Source organism: Hyperoodon ampullatus (assembly GCF_949752795.1).
Source record: "Hyperoodon ampullatus genome assembly, chromosome: 9".
Taxonomy (NCBI): domain Eukaryota; kingdom Metazoa; phylum Chordata; class Mammalia; order Artiodactyla; family Ziphiidae; genus Hyperoodon; species Hyperoodon ampullatus.
In genome coordinates this window covers 77,459,903-77,465,902 of record NC_136922.1, presented here as the reverse complement: position 1 = coordinate 77,465,902, position 6,000 = coordinate 77,459,903, and positions in this window count along the sequence as shown.

Genomic DNA, 6,000 nt, shown 5'->3' with positions numbered 1-6,000 from the left:
TTGCGTCTACCACTCATTGAGTCAGGGTTTAGGCTTTTATCCCGTTAGGCTGAAGGCTGAAGACCAGGACCCAGATACTCATGGCAAGACTGAAAGGTGACTTTCTCCGTGGCCTCCCATGAAGGGTTATGTGCTAACTGGCACCATGAAAGAATGACAACATAAAATACAAATATATTCAGAACAATACAGGCTGGTGGTTCTTAGGAAAGAATAGTCAACAGCTCTGAATATGTATGTGAGTTTTTGTCTAAGAAATAACAAAGACTCCAGGCTTTTTTTTTTAACTGGGATATAAGTAGCCCATAAATACGAACACCTGAAGGCTATAGGAAGTGATTAGTCTCACCTACCAGTGGTTCCTCAGGCTTAAAGTAGCCCCCAAATAAGTTTCCAATCCTAAGGGAGGAGAACAAGAAAACATTTGGTGCCTAAGATATAAAAAAGTTGTCAAGGTACATAGAGTTAGAAGGCTGATATTTCCAAATAATGTAAATTTTATTAGGAAATAAGGTGATGTATTATTCATATACTGAATACTTGCTCTAGATTTTTCTACACACCTGAATAATATTAACTAAAATTAGAAAAGTTAACATTTGATATGTATTAGAATTTACTAGATTTTAGTTAAAACTTCCAGTATGATTCTGAGAGAAAAAGAGTGTTCTCATACAGTGTATAAATTATAACATGTTCAAAGGAACATAAAATTGCATTATGAAATCTACAAGTTATTTTCATATTTTTCCCCAAAGAAGTAGCAAAATTCCCAGTGTCAATTTTAGAAAAATATGTGTATTCTTTCAGTCAGTTAACCAACACTTTTAAATGTATTATAAACTATGAGGAGAACTATGTATTGGCATACTTCTTTTATTGCATTTTGCAGATAATGCACTTTTAGAAGTGAAAGACTTGCAGCAACCTTCAGTAAAATCTATTGGAGCCATTTTTCCAACAACATTTGCTCACTTTACATCTCTGCATCACATCATCACATTTGGTAATTCTCACAATATTTTTAAGCTTTTTCATTATTATTTTATTCGTTAGAGTGACCTGTGATCAGTGATCTTTTTTTTTTTTTTTTTTTTTTTTTTTTGCAGTACGCGGGCCTCTCACTGCTGTGGCCTCTCCCGTTGCGGAGCACAGGCTCCGGATGCGCAGGCTCAGCGGCCATGGCTCACGGGCCCAGCCGCTCCGCGGCATGTGGGATCTTCCCGGACCGGGGCACAAACCCGTGTCCCCTGCATCGGCAGGTGGACTCTCAACCACTGCGCCACCAGGGAAGCCCAGATCAGTGATCTTTGATGTTACTACTACCACTCACTGAAGGCCCAGATGATGGTTAGCATTTTTTTTAGCAATAAAGTATTTTTAATTAAGTTATATACATTGTTTTTTTAGACATAATGCTATTGCACACTTCATAGACTACAGTATAGTGTAAACATGACTTTTATATGCACTGGGAAAAACAGTTGTGTGATTTGCTTAATTGCAATATTTGCTTTATTGTGGTGGTCTGGAACTGAACCCCCAATATCTCCAAGGTGTGCCTGTGTGTAAATTAAATTAGTTTGAAAAATACAATTACATTTCCTGATACAAGAGTATAATCATCAGTTTTATTTGTGAAACTCATATGCCACCTATTGTTTAGAAAAATAAATATCATCTTTGTTAGAATTCTATTTTTATTAACAATTTGCCTGTCTGTGGAGAAATGTGAACATTGTACACATAGAAAAGAGCCTGACTCTCCAACTGTGTAGAATACTTAGAGGTTTCAAGGACACAAAAACTTTAATGAAGCTCTCTGAAATTTATATGAGGTGGGAAGAAATAAACTGTCCTTAAGTATTCATACCTTCAGAGGAGTGAATTTTGCCCTAAGTATTATTTTTATATGTATATATTTTTAATTAAACTTTTAATTTTCAGATCATTGTCATTTCACATGCAGTTGTAAGAAATAATAGGCCTTATTTGTCCTTTCTTTTTTTTTTTTTTTTGAGAGGACTTATTTATCCTTTACCCTGGTTTCCCACATGTAAAACTATACTTCAATAACCAAGATATTGACATTGATAGGGTCAAGATAGAAAACATTTTCATCATCACAGAGATACATTGTGTGACCTTTTTATAGTCACACCCACTTTCTTCACACCTCCCAGCACATCCTTAACCCTTTGCAACCACAAATCTGGTCTTCATTTGTATAATTTTGCATTTAAACAATGTTATATAAAGGGAATCATACAGTATGTAAACTTTGAGGACTGGCTCTTTCACTCATCGTAATTCTCTGGAAATTCACCCAGATTGTGGTATATATCAACAATTCATTCTGTTTTACTGTTGAGTAGTATCCCATGATGTGGACGTATCACAATTTATTTAACCGTTAACCCAGCCCTTGAAGGATATCTATGTTGTTTCCAGTTTGGAGCTATCACAAATAAAGCTGCTATGAACTTTTGTGTGAACATCAGTTTTTGTTTCTCTAGGATAAATGCCCAGGCGTGCTATTGCAGGTTTTTATAGTAGTTACATGTTTAGTATTTAAAGAAACAGCTAAATTATTTTCAGAGTGTCTCTTCCATTCTACATTCCCAGCAGCAATGTATGAGTGATCCCATTTCTCTGTATCCTAACCAGCACTTGACATCGACTCATTTTTATTTTAGCCATTCTGATAGGTGTGTAGTGGTATCCCATTGTAGTTTTAATTTGCATTTCCCTAATGATGTTGAAAATCTTTTCATGTACTTATATGCCATCTGTATCTCCTCTTTGGTGATATGTTTTTTCATGTATTTTGTCCTTTTTCTGGCTGAATTACTTTTTTTTTTTAACTGTTGAGTTATAAGAGTTCTGAATATAGTCTAGATACTAATAGTGTTTTGTCAGATATGTAATTTGCAAATATTTTCTTCCAGATTGTAGCTTACTTTTATCCTTAACAGAGATTAAAGCAGGGTCTTTCACAGAGCAAAAGTTTAAAATTCTTTGAAGTCTAATTTATCAATTTTTCCTTTTATACACCATGCTTTTGGTGTCAAGTCTAAGACCTCTAGCCCTAGAGTACAAAGATTTTCTCCTTTTTTTTTTCTCCTAAAATTTTTATGTTTTACATCTTACATTTAAGTCCATGATCTATTTTTTAGTTTATTTTCATATAAGATGTGAAACTCAGGGCAATATTTATTTTTTTGCCTATGGATGTCCAATTGCTCCAGCACCATTTTTTAAAAAGTTTATCTTTCCTCCATTGAATTGATTTTACACCTTTGTCAAAAATCGGGTATATTTGTGTGGGTCTATTTCTCTGCTCTCTCTTCTATTACACTGTTCTATGTCTGTCTCTCCAGCAGTACCACAGAGTCTTGATTACTGTAGCTATATAAAAGTCTTTAAATCAGGTAGAATGATTCTTCCCACTTTATTCTTTTTGCAAAATTGTTTTAGCTATTCTAATTCCTTTGCCTTTTCATATAAATTTTAGAATCTTGTCTATATCTATAAGAAATATTGCTGGTATGTTGATGAGATTGCACTAAACCTGTATCTACTTCAAGAGAACTGTCATCTTTACTATGTTGAGTCTTTCAGTCTACAAACATGTCTCTGCATTTATTGAGATTTTCTTTGATTTCTCTCATCAGCATTTTGTAGTTTTCAATATACGAGTTCTGTAGATGTTTTGTTAAGTATTTTATTTATGAAATAGTATTTTTAGTTTTTATTGAAGTATAGTAGATGTACAATATTATATGTTATAGGTGCACATATAGTGCTTCATAATTTTTAAGGTTATACTCCATTTGTAGATATTATAAAATATTGGCTATATTCCCTGTGTTGTACAATATATCCATGTAGCTTATTTTATACATAATAGTTTATACCTCTTAATCCCCTACCCTTATATTGCCCCTCCCCCTTCCCTCTCCCCACTGGTATCCACTAGTTTGTCTTCTATATGTGTGAGTCTGCTTCTTTTGTGTTGTATTCACTAGTTTGTTGTATTTTTTAGATTCCACATATAAGTGATATCATACAGTATTTGTCTTTCTCTGTCTGAATTATTTCACTTAGCATAATACTCTCCACATCCATCCATGTTGCTGCAAATGGCAAAATTTCATTCTTTTTATGGCTGAGTAGTATTCCAGTGTGTGTGTGTTTGTGTGACTTCTTCTTTATCCATTCATCCGTTGATGGACACTTAGGTTGCTTCCACATCTTGGCAATTGTAAGTAACACTGCTATGAACATTGAGGTGCATGTATCTTTTCAAATTATTGTTTTTGCTTTTTTCAGGTATATACCCAGGAGTGAAATTGCTGGGTCATATGGTAGTTCTATTTTTAGTTTTTTGAGAAACCTCCATACTGTTTTCTACAGTGGCTACACCAATTTACATTCCCACCAACAGTGTACGAGGGTTCCCTTTTCTCTACATCCTTGCCAATATTTGTTATTTGTGTTCTTTTTGATGATAGCCATTCTGACAGATGTGAGGTGACTGCTCACTGTGGCTTTGATTTGCATTACCATGATGATTAACAATGTTGAGCATCTTTTCATGTGCCTTTTGGCCATCTGCATTTAGTATTTTTAATTTTCATGTCCACATGTTCATTGCTGGTGTATAGACATACTATTGATTTTTGTATGTTATTTTATATCTTGCAAACTTGACAAACTCACTTATTAGTTCTAGTAGTTTTTGTGTACATTTCCTTAGGTTTTGTATGTATGTGATCATATCATCTACAAATAGGGACAATTTTATTTTTTCCTTTCTAATTTTTATACATTTTATTTCCTTTTCTTGTCTTTATTGCACTGGCTAGAACTTCTAGAGCTACATTGAATAAGTCATCTGATTCTAGAATTTTCTTTGTGGGCAGGTATTTAGCTATATATCTTTAATAGATAGATATCTATTTATGTTATATATTCTTGAGTGAGCTTTAATGGTTTATGTCTTTTAAGAAGTTTGTATGTTTCATCTATGCAATTAAATTTACTGGCATGAAGTTATTGATAACATTCCCTTTCAATCCATTTAACGTCTATATGATCTGTAATGATGCCTCCTTGTTTCATTTCTGATATTTACAATTTATGTCTTCTATTTTATCATTCTGGCTATAGATTTAGTAATTTTAGTTTTACTGATTTTTGTTGCTATCTCATTGATAACTGCTTTTCATTTCTTTATTTCCTTATGCTTCCTTTGTACTTTTTCACCTAGTTTTTAAGATGTAATCTTAAATCATTTGTTTGAGACAATTCTTCTTCTATTAATATAAGCATGGATAGCTATAACTTTCCCTCTAAATACTGTTTTAACTGTCCTGCTAAAGCTGCTCCAGAAGCATCCCACAAATTTTGATAAGTTCTCACTTCATTTTCTTTTAATTCAATATATTTTCTAATTTACCTTGTGATTTTTTGTCATATAGTTAATTAGAAGTATGATGTTTCATTTCCAAATACTGAAAGATTTTCTAGATATATTTTTGTTGATCACAAGTTTCTTTATTGACATTAGAACATACTTGTGATATTTTAATGTTTGTAAATCTCTTGAGATACACATTATGGCCCAGAACATGGCAGTCTAGGTGAATGTTCTATGTGCACTTGAAAAAAACTTGTATTCTACTATTGCAGGTGGTGTGTTCTATAAATGTCAATTATATCAAATTGGGTGATAGTGTTTCTATATCCTTGCTGATGTTTTTGTCTACTTGTTCTATAAATTATTGAAAGAAGAGTATTGAAGTTTGGAACTATAATTATAGATTTGTCTCTCTTTTTAATTGTATCAGTTTTACTTAATGTATTTTGAATCTCTGTTACTATATACATACACATTTAGGGTTGAAAGTCTTTTTCATTAAATAAAGCCTTTATTATACAAAGTCTTTCTTTATCCCTGATAGTATTTCTTGTTCTGAATCTACCTCATCTAAGATT